Source organism: Petaurus breviceps, unplaced genomic scaffold (genome assembly GCF_028583685.1).
Source record: "Petaurus breviceps papuanus isolate PSGF00001 unplaced genomic scaffold, PetGlider_PUasm1.0 188, whole genome shotgun sequence".
In the NCBI taxonomy this organism is placed as follows: Eukaryota; Metazoa; Chordata; class Mammalia; order Diprotodontia; family Petauridae; genus Petaurus; species Petaurus breviceps.
In genome coordinates, this window is record NW_027185804.1 from 35,094,020 (window position 1) to 35,109,788 (window position 15,769).

The 15,769-nt window shown below is 43.0% G+C and overlaps 1 long non-coding RNA gene across 1 annotated transcript in view; it reads left to right on the forward strand.

The window, feature by feature from the left end:
* Positions 1-15,273, forward strand: part of LOC138163862 (uncharacterized) — a 72,555-nt gene extending 57,282 nt beyond the window's left edge. The window contains exons 2-4 of the long non-coding RNA XR_011168944.1: positions 13,249-13,407; positions 14,120-14,216; positions 14,760-15,273. This is a non-coding gene — a long non-coding RNA (uncharacterized lncRNA). The remainder of the gene's footprint in view (positions 1-13,248; positions 13,408-14,119; positions 14,217-14,759) is intronic.
* The last annotated feature ends 496 nt before the right edge of the window (positions 15,274-15,769 follow it).

The window sequence follows — 15,769 nt, forward strand, 5'->3', positions numbered from 1 at the left end:
TTTTTTTTTGTGTTAAGTGTCTGAGGCCAAATTTGAACTCAGGTCCTCCTGATTCTAGGGCCTGTGCTCTACTCACTGCACTACCTAGCTGCCACCATTTTTATTTTTTATTTTGTTTTGCTTTTTGGAGGGGAAATTGGGGTTAAGTGACTTGCCCAAGGTCACATGGCTAGTAAGTGTTAAGTGTCTGAGGCTGGATTTGAACTCAGGTCCTCCTGACTCCAGGGCTGGTGTTCTGGGTGGTTTAAATCTCTTCCACATACACTATTCCTCTTATAATTGGGTGGTTCAAATCTCTTCCACATACACTATTCCTCTTATAATTCAGCCCAGCAGACCTGGGAAAGGATACAAAGTAAGGAGGTGACCTTTGAATCCTGAAGGCTCCCCTTATAAAAATTGTGTGGAATGCTCCCATTGTCCCTAACTAGATTAGGTTGTCAGCTCCACACACGTGGTTAATTTATTTATAAATACTTGTTGAATTGGATTGCATTAAATATGATTAAGGATTATGTCTTTTAGAACCATTGAATATTAAAGCTAGAAGGGACCTGATTTATATAACCTGTAGGTCACAGGTACACTTTGGAGAGCTCTGAAATGTTCTTGTTCATTACACAGTTAGAATCTGGGTACTTTGTTTTCTAGGATTTTCTAATAATTATACTAGCTCCCCTTACAAGAACTCAAGGCCCACAAAGCATCAAACACACAACGGATTTTAATTTACATAGTAAAGAATACAAAAGGGTTCACAACTGAGTTTGGAGAGTCCCATTTTCCCTTTTCTTGTGGTCCCTCCTTCTTTTCACCTCAGACACCTGTAAAGTCTCTGTGACATATGATATTACTCTGGGTAGGGACCCAAAAATTAATCACTTAATTAACAAGCATATATTAAGCATCTAAGATGTGCCAGCCACATATTAGGACACAAATACAAAAGTGAAATAGTCCTTATTCTCCGGAAATTTGCCTTCTATTGGCAAAAGCAAAAAGAAAACCATTAGGGTGGCCATTCCTGCTGCTTTCTGTGGTGCCTCTGCTCCAGGCATCCATGGTTTCATCTTGTTATCATCTCCATCTGCTGCCAGTCAGCATTGTGACCTTCCTTGTCCTCAGGTCTGCTTTTCCACTTCCTACTGTTTAACTCTTCTTCCATAGACTTTCTATCAATGTACCCTATTACTGTCCTCACTGCCATCAGGCTTCTCAGATTCTTTTCCTCACTGTTTGGCTCCCTCGTGAATGTTTCTTTTTCCCAAGAAGATTGTTCCAGCTCTAAAAGGACCGAGGCATGGTAGGACTATGGTACTATTCTTCTAGGGTCAGAATGATTCTGAGATATTTACTCTGTCTACTCTTATATACCAGCTCTATAAACATAGACTTTTCAGGTGTTCTGGAGACCACCTTCTACTCTGTCTGCTCATTGCCTAGACAAGTTGGGGTGAATCTATCTCAATAATATCCTCCCTCCCCCTATAAGCTTACTATATACCTCTCACTCAATTAGCACCTCCCATTTAGGTTTTTTAGGGGGGGATGTCTTGAAAAGGCATTTGTGCTCCCTTTTCATTTCTCTTTTTTCTTCAATCTTCCTCTGAGCAGCTAGACCAAGTCATTCATCTTACTATAGTTAGATTCTTCAAAAATCTTTCTAAGGAAGGTCCAAGAGTGGAAGTTGTCAGACGCTCTAAATGCCTATATTTGTCACTCGGGGATGGGGCAATGCTACCACAGTGGTGAAAATTCATGTCCCTGCTACACTGAGAACAAAGAATGTAAGAGCATTCAGGGGCTCAAAACATAGGACAGGGTATCAGAGGTGGAAGCAACCTAAGAATTTTGAATGTCAAAGCTATAATGAACCTTCAAAAAAGAAGCAAGTGAATTTGATTTTGATTCATAGGAAATGCCAGAATATATTACTGAAGGTATCATTTGTAAGCATTTAGAATGGGAAACAGTTGATACTCAGGAGCTAAAATGGGTTCAACAAAACCAGGTCATAATTAATGAGACTAACAGATTTTATTTTTTACATGGTTACTAGACTACTAAATGAGAGGAATGATATAGTATGGCTGATTTTGAGTAAAATAATTATTAAATTCTTTCCTAACCTTGTGACTAAGATGGAAAAAATGCAGGCTAGGTTATGGCATGCTTAGGTTGAATAGGAATTGATTGAGGACCTAGACCCAAAAAAGAGTCACTAACTGGTCAATAAAGAGGAAGGTCTTTAGTGGAGGAGGTCGCAAGGAATTTCCCTTGGCCCAATGCTGTTTAACATATACATCAATGACTTAGATGGAGGCACAGATGGAATGCTTATCAAATGTGTAGATGGTACCAAGCTGGGAGGCATATCGAACATATTGGATGACAAATTCAGAAGCCAAGAAGATTTCAGCCGACTAAAACAATGAGTTGAATCGAATAACATGAAATTTAATTGGGATAAATATAAAGTTCTACACTCGAGCTAAAAAAAAAGTCAACTTCGAAAGTATAAGGGAGGCACAAGACAACGTTTTATGTAAAAAAAAATCACCTCTGAAATTTGAGTGGATTACAAGTTTTCTAGGCATTAGTAGGGTAACATAACAACCAATAAAACTAATGAAATCCTGGGCCACATTGAGAGAGGTGTAGGGACCAGAACTAGGGAAGTGACAGTCATGCTCTAATTTAGATGGGCCAAATCACATCTAAAGAGTTATGCTCAGTTGCGGGTGTGACATTTTAAGAAGGGCATTGATGCACTCAAATGGGTCCAAAGGATGGAATGAATGGAAAAGCATTCATTAAGCACTCGTTATTCACTCAGAACTGTGCTGAACACTGGGAATAAAAATACAAAAACTAGATGATTCCTGCCCTCCAGAAACCTACATTCTAATAGGGGAAGATGGCGCATGTAGGGAATCAGTGGCCAACAATTAGTTTTCATGTTGGTAATCAGAGAGATGGAGAGTGGAACCACAGGGGAAATCATTGCATACCCTTTCCATAGTCAAAGGTAGTGTTGACTTGATTAAGGTGCCTAGAAAACAAAGGTGAAAGGGGAAGAAGATGAAACATGAGATGACAGGGCAGATGGCAGTATGAGATCCTAGACAGCCAAATGGAATGTGAAGGAATGCGTGATCTGGGGCTGCCTGGATTCTGTGGGCTAGGGAATTTTGTGTTCAGTCATCAATTGACTGCCCAGTGCCAGAGTAGAATTCCAAAGCTGAGGGGACTAGAGGAGACTAGAGACAATGCCACATGAGAATCCATTGAAGGGAACAGGGATGATTAGTTTAGAGAAGAGAAGACAGTAAAAGGTACAAGAACGTGATGAGCATGAAATAATGGGAGAGTGATTACCCTTTTTCTGCTTGGTCCCAGGGGGGCAGAACTAGCTATGGTTGGTAGTTGAGAGAACTCCCCGCTGCAAATCCAACCCATTCCAGTCCATTGTCCATAATGCTGCTAAAGTGTAAGTCTGACCATATCACACTCTCCAACTCAATCAACTCCAATGGCTTCCCGTTGCCTCTAGGATAAAATAAAAACTCTATTTAGCTTTTAAAGCTATTCACAGGCTGGCATCAGCCTGTCTCTCCAATCTCACTGGACAGTTTTCCTCCTCCTGCACTGTGATCCAGTCAGATTGACTTTCCCTTTGCTGCTTAAAATGAAATTCCATCTCTGTCTTAGCACTGACTGTCTCCCATGCCTGAAATGCACTCCCTCCTCACCTCAGCCTTAGAGAAGCCCTCTCTTCCTTAGAGATATGGCTCAAGCATCATGTTCTGCATGAAGCCTTTCCTGGTCATTCCCCTCCCCCGCCCCCCCAACTGCTAATGTTCTCCTTCCCCAACTGCCTTGGATTTAACTACTAGGAATTTTGGTTTTGTAATTGTATTTTCTTTACATTTATTCTACATTTAAGGCATACATGCCTATATGAATATACATATACATGTGTATATAGACACATGCATATACATACGCACATGTACTTGTTGCCTCCCTCAACAGAATATGAGTTTCTAGTGAGCAGGAATTGTTTAATGCCTTGTATGTGATTCCCAAGCATGTAGCATAATGCTTGGTACATAGTAGACACTCCATTCAGGAGACAAAGGGATCCATTTCACAAAAAGACTAAGGGAACCCATGACATTCATTCATTGATTTGTTCATTCGTTCGTTCGTTCATTTGTTTGTTTGGAGACTGTGTTTCTCTATATGACCCAAGCTGGAAATGTGGCTTCTCCTAGGTTCTACTGACTAGCATGGGAGCTGTTTCTGTCCTAGGCCACTTCACCCCTCCTTAGACAGCCTAGTGACCCCCTCAGGGACTCACCATACTGTTACCATACTGATGCAGAAACTTGATCAACTTTAGCCTTACTGTAGCTCAGAATCCCAGAGCTTGAGCCTCCCCCAGCATCAGCAATTACAAGCCTGCAGAACCACTTAATAAATAGCTGTTTCTTAGAAATGTACTGGTTGATTGATGGGGTTTCAGTGACAGGTTAGGTTTTAGGTAAACAAAAACATCCTAACAATTAAAGCAGTCATGACACCAGAGGGACTACTTCAGGTGGTAGCTTATCACTATATGGACAATTTGTGCAGGACCTGTGGTAGAACCTTCTGAGCTGGTATTGGTCTGATCCTATAGCCAGACACATACCTTGACCCTGACATAGTGATGTCATTTTTGGTCCTCTTCAAGAACAAAGGACAACAAGTGGGTTTCCCATCACTAGCAGTTTAGAATTAAGGGATTTAGAGACAGAAGGGACCTGAAAGATGATCAAGCTAACTGGTTTATGTAATAGATGAGGAAACTGAGTCTGAGAGAGATTAAATGTCATAGTTTCATAGATTTAGAGCTCTATGGGACCCTGGAAGGCAGCTAGTCAAACCCTGTCATTTTACTAAGTGGCAGCCAAGGTCAGAGAAATCAAGTGACTTCCCTAAAGTCACACAGGTCATATGTGGCAAGGCCAAGACTTGAACCCAGGACCTTTATCTCCAAGCCCAGCACCCTTTCCACAGTCCTATGCCTCTGCCACTCAGGTGGGTACAGAACAACCGGAGCTATCTAGACAGCCTCTGAGTGGCTTAGGGAGTCTTTGTTTCCATAGTCGAATGTGAGAGCTGAAGGGAAATTGAGAAGCCATCTCATAATAATGATGTTAATTATTAAATCTGGGAGGGTTTATGGGATCATAGATTCAGAGCCCACCTGGTCTTATTCTCCAGGAAACTGGAGTAGGTTAAATAATTCCCCCAAAATCACACAAATGGTGGCACTGTAGATAGAATGTTGACATTTGGAGTCAAGAAAACCTGTGCTAAAATCTTACTTCACAAAGTCACTATCTGTGTGACCCTGGGCAAGTCACTTAACCACTTAGTTTCCTCGTCTATAAAATGAAGGGAGTGGATTTGATAACTAGTTAGGTCCCTTCCAGATCTGTAATTGTGATCCTAAGAAAACCAGTTATATTTGACTCAGAGCAAATGCTCTCTACTTACATCCTGCTGCCATGGAGACTCCTTCATTCGACCCATTTCTTTTTACAAATGAGGACTGGAGATATAGCAACTTATTCAAGATCACAGAGCAAGTTAGAAGCAGAATCATCACTAGAAATGGTCCCTTGTCCATTCCGTCAACCTTTGCTTCCTCTAAATTCTGCCCCAGCCTGCTGCAAACCCTGGCCAGTGGACCTGAACGGAAGGTTTCAGGGGTGTCTCTCTGCAGGACAGGCTGATAAGGAGAAGGGCCTGGGAGCCCAGAGAGGCCTGATTCTTATCACACAGCATGTTGCTTTGCTGAAGCAGGGGCAGGCAGAGAGGGGAGGGGAAAGTCCAGGCCAGCAGGAACATTTCCAAGAAAAAATAGTCACTACCAGCTGGGTTTTTTTCTGAAGATCGGGGTGATAGTATGGGCCGGGAAAGCGAGCTGTGAAATTAAAAACGATAAAAAGGAAGCAGTTTAGCGTCCCTTTCTGGTGATAAAGATGACACAGACCAGATGAATTGCCCACTCCCACCTCCCAGCATTACATTTCCTAACAGTGGTTCTACTTTCAGAGGCAAGAAATTTGTAATGAGTGATCTCCCCCTCCCTCATCTGCTTGCCCTCTCCCCAGAGGGTCTCCTGCTGGACAGGGGCCAGTCTATCTTCCTGAGGCTGCAGAGTCTCTGGCTGGGAAGTTAGTAGGGAGATATCTGCCCAAAGCAAAGGACCAAAGATGGAGATAAGCTAGGGTGGGGGGAGAGGGCAGGGAGCTGGAGTCCGAGGACTCACAGGGAATGAAAATAATAACTAACATTTATAGCTTTACACATGCTATCATATTTGTTCTTCACAACAAACCCATGAGGGAGATGCTATTATTAATCCCATTTTCCAGATGAGGAGCTAGGTAAAGTGACTTGCCTAGGGTCACACAGATAATAAGTATGTCCCATAGAGTACATTGGAGGCACTAACAGCCTTGCTTTCTTCATCTGTATAATAAAGGCTATTGTGCTTTCCTCATAATGTTGAGAGGCTCAAATAAAGTAAGGTACAGTTTATAAAGTTCTTGGAAAATCATAAAATGCTCAAGAAATATACTTCTCTCCTCCAGCTCTGCTATGTGAGCTCTATGGCAGGGGCCGGTTCTCCCGGCCTTTTTGTGACATCGACCCATGAACCCCTCGTCAGAATATGTTTTTTGGTTTAAAATATAATAAGAAGAAATGATAAATTTAAGTTAGATATTAGCAGAAATGTTTTTCTCATTCAAGTTTACAGATCTCTGGACCTCTTGGAAGTCTGTAGACCCTGGGTTAAGAGCCCTGTTCTATGGTATGGTACATCTAATTCCTGCCCATTTTTTTCCACTTTTACCCCAGTTCAATCTTATGGCCTCCTGCAAAGGTTTTACCAAACCCTTCCTACCTTTTGGGGCCCACTGTGGTGAACAGCTCCTCCCCTCTCTACCCCATTCCCCAGTCAGGAGGGAATGTGAATCTTCCTGTCCCAAACACCATCTTCCCTAGGTCAGCATCAACACACAGATTTAGGAATAGTGATCTCTGCTCAACCCTGACATCAGATGGGAGAAAGCAGCAACATATTAAAGGTTGAACAAAGATGTGGAGACAGGGGGTGGGAAGGGACATGTGTCCAAGCAGAAAGTGGGCAAGAAAAATAAAGAGAATGGAGGGGCCAGACAGTCCAATGGTCTGAACTGAAACTGACCTTACAATGAATTAATAGAAGCAAAGCATCCAAGGGAAAGAAGGCAATAGTCCCACCATCCTGTGCTATAGTGGAGCAAATTCTGAAGTCTTCGGCTCAGTCCTGGGTACCCCACCTTCAGAAGGATGTAGACGAGTCCAGAGACAGTTAAACAGATCCATCAGTTCCTCTCAACTCCAGTCTTCTCATGCATAACATGCGAACAGAAGTAGGACCTGCTTCACAAGGGTTATTGTGATGATCAAATCAGATAATATGTGAAAGCTTCTTTGTAAACTTTTCAATGATATTTAGGTGCTGACTCTAAGAATGAATAGATTATTAGTGATGTTTCACTTGTAGAAAATTTTAAGGGAGATGTGACCTCTGTCATCAGAACTTAAAGGATTGCCATGTCAAGATAGATTAGACTCATTTTATGTGGTTCAAAGGAACAAAATTCTGAGCCACACAGAATGTGAAATAGGATGAAAATAGATAGATTTGGAGTCTCAAGGTTCAGATTTAAATCATGCCTGTGCTACTGTGTTACCCTGGGCAAGTGTGTTCCCTTCTTTATGACTCAGTTTCCTTCTTTGTAAATGAGGGCATTGGACAAGTGATCCATAAGGTCCTTCCAGGCTCCAGTCCCTATATTCTCATAAATTACAAGGAGACAGATTTAAGGCCAATATTAGGAAAAACTTCCTAAAAATTAGTTCCCTAACAATGGAATGCTAGGTAGTGAGCTCCTTTTCATTGGAGCAGTCAGAGCAAAGCCGGACAACAATGCATCTGGGCAATGATATGAATGAGAGCGGATTCATGCTTCAGGTAAGGGCTGTCAAGGTGATCTTTTTGGTTTCTCATGACATTAGAATTCTAAGATTGAGAATCCAAGAGTTTAAGAAGAAGGATTTGGGATTATTCCTAGGATTGGGGACTAGAAAGGAAGCAGGCTCTTAGGATGTCAGGAAGCTGCCTAGAGAGCATCTTGTCCTGAATCCAGGGATTATGCTTAGAGAATCAGGAAGATTTTATTTCCAGAAAGAAGGCCCTGGCTGGCTTGGGCACTCTGACAAGAAACTGTACTTAGGAAAACAGATACAAGAAAGGTTCAAGAGGAGAACAGGTGTTCTAACTGAATAATAATTTGCCAGCTCCCACAGTGCAATGAACTAGTTAAGGGCTCTGGAGGGTTGGCTGAACATAATCACAAAATCCCCAAATCACCAAGCTGTGAGATGATCTCGTCCAATCTCCTTATTTTCCAGATAAGGAAACTGAAGTCCACGGAGATGGAGGGACTTGTTGCAAAATGGAGGAATTAAGTGGGAGACCTAGAACTCAGTCTCTGTCCTTTTATTTCCAAGAGCCCTGTGCCCCTGTTGGGCAAGAACTCATCCCTGAGCAGGAGGGAGAAAGGGGCAAGGTTATAGCCTCGGGATGACCCCAGCCAAAAGAAGAGACAACATCAGAAGTAAGGTGCGTCTTTTTGTTAGCAAGGACTTGTAAACAAAGTCGATGCCCATTGATTGGGGAATGGCTAAGCCAGGAGTGGCACGTGAATAGAAAGTCACATAATGTGCTGTAAGAGATAAAGCATGGTGAGATCCAGACGAACTGAAGAAAAATGAAACAAGCAGAGCCAGAAAAATCACATACTCAGAGGCTTGTTGTTCAGTCATGTCTGACTCTTGGTGACCCCAGTGGGGGTTTTCTTGGCAAAGATCCTCTAGTGATTTATCATTTCCTTCTCCAGCTCATTTGACAGATGAGGACACTGAGGCAAACAGGGTTAAGTGTCTTGTTCAGGGTCACACAGCTACTAAGTGTCTGAGGCCAAATATGAACTCAGAAAGATGAGTCTTTCTGACTCTAGGCTCAGTGATCTATCTACTCTGCCACTTATGGAAAAAGCAACCACCACAAAATGATGGAAAATGAATATGTCTAAATGACAAAGAAGAAGCTTAGCCCCAAAGAAGAGACTCTCATTCAAAAATACACATACTAGTCTGAAGATAGGGAGGAGGGATGTGCAGTCCACAGGTGTGGAACATTGCATACATCATCAGATTTTTAAATTGATTAATAGGTTTTGGTGATTTTTTTCTCTTTAAAAAAAATTCTTGATTATAAGGGATGGCTTTCTGGAAGGGGAAGGAGAAGAGTATAGTGGGAAATTTAGGTAATATAGAAACACGTTGTCAATTTTTTAAAAAAATAAGCATTCATGGTCTTTGATACCATGATGTTCAGGATGAAGAATCACCACCCTACCACAATGAGGCACTGGAAGGAAGCATCAATAAAGATGGGAATAGTTAGACCTTTAAATGAACACTCGTGGTCCCCAATGAATGCCTTGGAGGTCAAGCATTTTGATTCACCCACCTCCCCCTTTCTGACTTTGGAAAGACAATTTACAAACAGACCTTGACCTATGGATTTTTACTTCCTTTTGAGGATGTCTAAGAAGTGATGCAGGAATTGTCCTATAGATGTAGGGAGAAAGACCAAGTATGGCCAAGAAGGCTCCTTCTTCACTGAAAGGTGGTGTGGCAGAATGGAAAGTGTGATTTCCCGAGATTCAGGAGACCTGACTCTGACTCCAATTTACTATATCATCATTCTTTGCCTCAGTTTCTGTCAAATGAGGAGATCAACTAGATAACATTGAAGGATGGCACTTCCAGCTCTAACAGCCTCTGCATTTCACTCCCAGTTCTGAAATTGTATATTGAATGTCCTAACTTTCTGTGCTCCAAGGCCTTTTAGGCTCTAATATGTCTGAAGGTCCTTTTTCAGCTGACATTCCTATGGCTTAATGTTCTACAGTCTAAGGTGACTTCCCAGCTAGGACGCTCTATGACCCTATTATTTGCCACTTCAGGCAAGTACAGAGTTCTCAAGGGGGGTACTGAGTTCTTTCCTGCACACTCCCCTCCCTGCTGGCAATCAGCTCATGTTCCTCTGATTTTATTTTTCCTGTTAGGGAACAAAAATAATGAGATGCTGGGCACCAAGTCCCAGAAAACAAACCCGAAATAGCAAAGGGACTTAGAAGAGCACAGAACTGTTCCCAGAAGCCGGGGGCACAGTTTCAGCCAAGCCCTCCTCCAGGCAATCACATACTACTTGGGTGTCATGGGGCCAAGTGTGCTGAGTTACATTCCAGAGGAGATACTTACCCCACCCCTCGGCGGGGATGAGGGACTCCTGCTAACATCACAACACAAAGGGCTGCTTCCTCGCCCATCCCAAGTGATAATGCTGAAATTCTACACCTAGATGAATTACACAAAACACATGGGCATTGCAGTGTCTTCCTAGGAGCAGGAACGGACTGCCCTGACTCCAACTGCTTCCTTCTCCCATCCACCCCCAACAAAACAGCCAAATTGGAATTCTTAAAGCACAGATTGAACCATGTGGTCCCCCTGCTCAAGAAGCTTTAGCAGTTGCCCATGACCTCAAGAATAAAATCACTTCATACCTGGGCTGTGGTAACAGCTCCTGGTGTGTCTGCTAGTCTGAAGTCTCTCCCTATTCCAATCCATCCCTCCATTAAGCCACTAAAGTGATTTTCCTAAAGCATGGGTTTGATCATATCATCCTCTACTCAATAAACTAGAGTTGTTTCCCTATTGTTTTTAGGATCAAATACAAAATCCTCCATTTGGCATTCAAAGCCCTTCCTAACTTAGCCCCCTATTTATCTTACTCCTTACTCTTCAATTCAATGGCAATGATCTCTGGGCTGTTCCACTAACAACATACTCTTTCGCTCAGCTCTGGCCTTTCTTTCTAGCTGTCTCCATGCATGCCTGGAATACTCTCCCTCCTCCACCCCAACGCTAACTTCCCTAGATCCCTTAAGTGTCAACTAAAATACTGGGAAGCCTTCCCCAACCCCTCTTAATTGTAGTTTCTTCCCTCTTTTAATTATTTCCTAATTATCCTGCATATAAGCTGTATGTCTTTGTTTGCATGTTGTCTCCCCGATTGGACCATGAGCTCCTTGGAGGCAGGGACCATCTTCTGCCTCCTTTTGTATCCCCAGCACTTAGCCCAGTTACTGGGACATAGAAGGTGCTTAACGTTTATTGAATGATGGATTCTGATTGGGATTTTATACATTTTAAAAACTTGTTCCAGCCTACTGTTCCAGTCTGACTTCATGTAGCTTCCCCATGCACTCTACGTGCCAGGCAAAATGACCGACTTTCCCCAGACACAACAATCCATCTTTGGCTTCCAAGTCTTTGCAAAGGTTCAGCCTCATGCCTGGAATATGTTCCCTCCTCATTCCACCTCTTGGAATCCCTAGTCCCGTGTATGGTTCAACTGAAGTGACAGCCCCTCCTTTGAAACTCTTCCTAACAGCCTGAGTTATTAGCTCTCTCCCACTGTTAGTACTTTATATCCATATCTACTTTTTTCCCTCATCATATCCCACCTTACCCCCCAAACAATGTAGACTGGTTGAGAGTATGGACTGCACAGGTCCCAGTTAAAATCCCAGCTTCTGCGATCAGCCTTTCTGACCCCCCTAGGTGCTGGCGCCTTCCCTCTAAGATTATCTCCAATGTATCTTGAATTCAGCATCTTTATTCATACATTGTTTTCATGTTGCCTTCCCCATTAGATTGTGAGTTCCCTGAGACCAGGGACTGTTTGTGCCTTTCTTCACATGCTTAATGCTTAGCACAGAGACCAGCAGAAGTAGGCACCTAATAAACGCTTCTTGTCTTGGCTTATTATTGTATCCCCAGCTCCTAGCCCCTGAGAAGTGATTCAGAAATGTTTGTTGATTTGAAATGAATCCCCATCCTCCCACACATACCCACTTGTGCCCAGTGGTCTTTAAATGAACAAACTCAGAACAGAGACGTAGGGTCCATTTCAGCACTAAAATTTTAGGTTCCATGTTTTAAGACCCCTTTCAAAATTAACATTCTATGTTCCATATAAGGTTCTTTGCAGAGCTAGCTAACAGTCTATTTTCCATTTTTCTTGAGTTCTCTTTTAGGGTTCTTTTTAATTTTCAAAGGTTCCTTCCAGCTCTGCCAGTCTGTGCTCTATGTTGCAAGACAGTGTATATCCATGGAAGATAAATGTGTTTACATGGGTTGTCCAAATGGATAGAAATTTCTGGAATTTGGCCTGGCCCTCTTCAAGGTAGACTGAAGGGCTGTGGCTAGGCCCCAGAAGAGTGTTGGGCTAGCGTTATATCTATCTGGTCCCCGCAGACATTGAGGTTCTAGGGGTATGAGAGATTCTGATGGACCAAACCCTATCTACAATGTCGTAAGGTCACATTCGCCCCTAGCGTTCTATATTTTATGTCTTTTTCAGCTCAAATAGTCCAGATTCTATGTTCTGAGAGCCCCTCAAGTGCTAACGGTTTGTGTTCAATGCCCTTCGGTACTATGTCCCAGCTTTAATGCTCTGTGTTCTGTGGTCCCAGCTTTCTTATCCCACAGGGAAATAGAACTGGCCCACTTGCTTCACTGAGAACTCTTTAATCTCCATAGTAATGGGAGCCAGGGAGAATGAGGGAAATTGAAATCTGTGGATAATCCCCAACGCTCATTTGAGTCCTCTGCTTTGCTCACTTATCTCTTCCTTCCCCCTAGTAAGCCTTGCTGATTGTGACTGTTAGCAGGTTGTAAAGTGAATTCATTCTCCTTGTTGCATCCCCTTCAGGAGCATGTTGTTTCCAAGCCTTGGAAAGGCTGAGGGGGTAGGATGTGGGTTGGGGGAGAAGATGCAGAAATGTAATCACTCATAATTAGTCACAGGTTAATTGAGTTCAGGGGACCCAGTGGGAGTGTTATATAACTTGCCCTGGGGTGATGCAGTGTGATAGTCCAGCCCTGGGACCATCTGTTCATGGCAGTAAGTATAGAGCTCATTCTGGGACAGATCTGGGTTTGAGGAGCTTCCTTGATCTTGTAACCACATGGATGAACTCACCAAATCTTTGTCTCCTTTAGGAGTCGGAACGCCAGACCAACAGACATTTCCACAAACTTCAACATAATACAATGCAACAACCCTACTATGGGCCAGGAACTGGGAGAATTAAGGCAAAAGGAAAGAGGCCCTGCCCTCAAGGAGCTTATGTACATGGAGAGGATGCCACAAGCACATAGGTGAATATTATATATAAATATAGACATGAATTGATTGGGGGGGGACTGAGAGGGTATCACTAATAGAAGGGGAGCAGGGCAGGCTTAATATAGAAGGGAGTGCTAGAACTTAACCTTGAAGACAGGGGATTTTTTAAAAGGCAGGTGGAGGAGATAGAATGAGTATCAATAAGTAGGGTGGTTGGCCATGCTCATACACAGTCATGACAGTGAGAAGAAGTAACATGACAATGATAATCCTAGAGCCAGACTGAAGAGTAGAGGTGCCCCCAAACCCAAGAGGGATCAGAGAAGGGGGAAGAAGATGAGGTGGCCATCCCTCAGGGCCATTAAGGGTGGAACGACTGAACAGACCTTACTTACCCAAGGATCTCTGTCCTCCAGGGTTGCACACAGCAAACTGAAAGAAGAGGCAGCCCCCTTTCCTGGAAATAGCTCTGTACCTAGACTTAGGTACCATGAGAAATCACAACTTGACTGCACAATTGAGCCGACTTTGGTCGGCCAATGCAATCCTTTGAGTCTTAGTTTTCTCATGTATAAAATGGGGATAGTGACACCTGTACTGACCTCAGGTGAGATTCAATGAGCTAGCACCCCAAACCCTCTGCAGTCTTAAAGATCATCATAAATGTCAGTGGTTATTAGCATTAGTCACTCCTGTTCCTACCCCCTACCAGACTTCTAAACACCTCCTTATTCTTCCTTCTAGCTCTGAATCTTATGATGAGAAGTGTGTCCCTGCCTAAGAATTGTATCATCTCTGAACTCTTCGGGGTGTCCAGCAGCACCTCTAATGGTCCATCTAGGTCAGTAGCTAAGCTTTAGGAGGACTGGCCATCATCCCACAAAAATGAGCCAGAATCAGCTGACACCCCATAGAGTCCAATGTTGACCAGAGCCTTTGAGAACCAACCTGTGGGAGTTATGTTTACACAGTGTTTCTGAGATCTCAACTGGTCCTCTCACCTGAATGTCTGTGATGGGGACCATCTGGGCAGAATGCAAGCCAATTCAAGTTCCTTTGAGCTGGGCTCTGGGCCAAGTTCTTAGTGTAGTAACTCACACTCAGGCAACATTGAACATTAAGGGACAGCAGGCATGGAACTAGGGGAAAAGGACACCTGGGGTGGGGGAGAATGAGTATAGATTCAGGCTCATGAAGGGAGCCCTAAACATGGCAAAAACAGAATTCATCACTGTCTCCCCTAAACAAGCTCTTTCTCCAACTTATTAATAAAAACTAACACTAATGTAGCACTTTCTATTTTGCAAAGCACTTTTCATGTGTTATCATCTGGTCCTTGTAATAACCCTGTGAGATAGGTAATATTATCATTCCCATTTTACAGATGGGGAAACCGAGGCTCAGAAAGACAAAACGTCTTGCCCAGGATCACATTGCTTATAAATGTCCAAGATCTTCCTGACTCCAAGTCTCTGCCAAAGGTGCTGACGTCCTTTCTATCAAGTGGAATCAAAACCTTGAGGTCATCTCTGGCCTCTGTTTCTTCAATTGCAAAATGAAGTCCATTCTTTCTCTAAGTCTGTCACCCTATGATCCTCTGACCTTTGACTCCTCCCTTTCTCTTGCCCTGCCGTGTCCATTTGGTCACTAAATCCCGTCCATTCTGTGTCTACAATTTGTCTTGCTTCTGTCCCCTACACCCCATCATGTGGCCACAATAATAGTTTCAAGAATCATAAACTGAAAGGAGCCTTAAAGGTCATTACATCTAACCCCTTTCATTATACAAAGAAGGAGACTGAGGCACAGAGAAGGGAATTGGCAGGTCAGAACCTCATCAGCTCTTACCTAGACTATTATAATAGTTAAATGAGTCTCCCTGTCTTCATTCCACTCCCTCCCCAACCATTCCCACAATAAGATCCCTAAGGCACAGGTGTGACCATGGTATTCCATTGCCTCAGATCTCTAGTTCACAGAATTTGTAGCTGGAAAGGACCTGGAGATTCCCTGATCCAACCCTGTTGTTTTGCAAGTGAGAAGACTGAGGTCCAAATGGGTTGAAATGATGTGACTCAAGGCCACAGTCATAGAAAATAGCAAATTCAGAATTTGAACTCAGGTCATAGGATCAAAGGGCTGGAGGAGAACTCAAACAACATCTAATCCAATTCCCTTATTTTACAAATGAAAAAACTGAGTGAGACCCAGAGAGGAAAGTTGATTTACCCAAGGCCGTGCAAATAGCCTTAAAATCTTAGATTGAAATCCGGAAGAGGAATTAGAGGTCATCCTGTCCAAGACTCACCCCCGTTTTACAGATAAGGGAACTGAGGCTTACAAAAGTCTATCAGTTTTCCCATGGTCACACAGTTGGTAAGCATAGGAGATGGG